We start from the raw sequence: 404 nt of genomic DNA, 5'->3' as shown, positions 1-404 counted from the left end.
TTTGCATGTAGCTGTCCAATTTTCCCAGCACCATTTATTGAAGAGACTCTTTTTTCCACTGGATGTTTTTTTCCTGCTTTGTCAAAGATTAGTTGCCCATAGAGCTGAGGATCCATTTCTGGGTTCTCTATTCTGTTCCATTGGTCTATGTGTCTGTTTTTGTGCCAGTACCATGCTGTCTTTATGATCACAGCTTTGTAGTACAGCTTGAAATCAGGCAACATGATGCCCTCAGCTTTGTCTTTCCTTTTCAACAGTTCGTTGGTGATTCAGGGCCTTTTCTGGTTCCACACAAATTTAAGGGCTATTTGTTTCAGCTCTTTGAAAAATGTCATTGGTATTTTGATTGGAATGGCATTGAAAGCGTAGATTGCTCTGGGTAGCATAGACATTTTAACTATGTT

The sequence above is a fragment of the Ailuropoda melanoleuca genome, chromosome 14, assembly GCF_002007445.2.
Source record: "Ailuropoda melanoleuca isolate Jingjing chromosome 14, ASM200744v2, whole genome shotgun sequence".
In the NCBI taxonomy this organism is placed as follows: Eukaryota; Metazoa; Chordata; class Mammalia; order Carnivora; family Ursidae; genus Ailuropoda; species Ailuropoda melanoleuca.
This window is presented reverse-complemented; position numbering follows the sequence as displayed.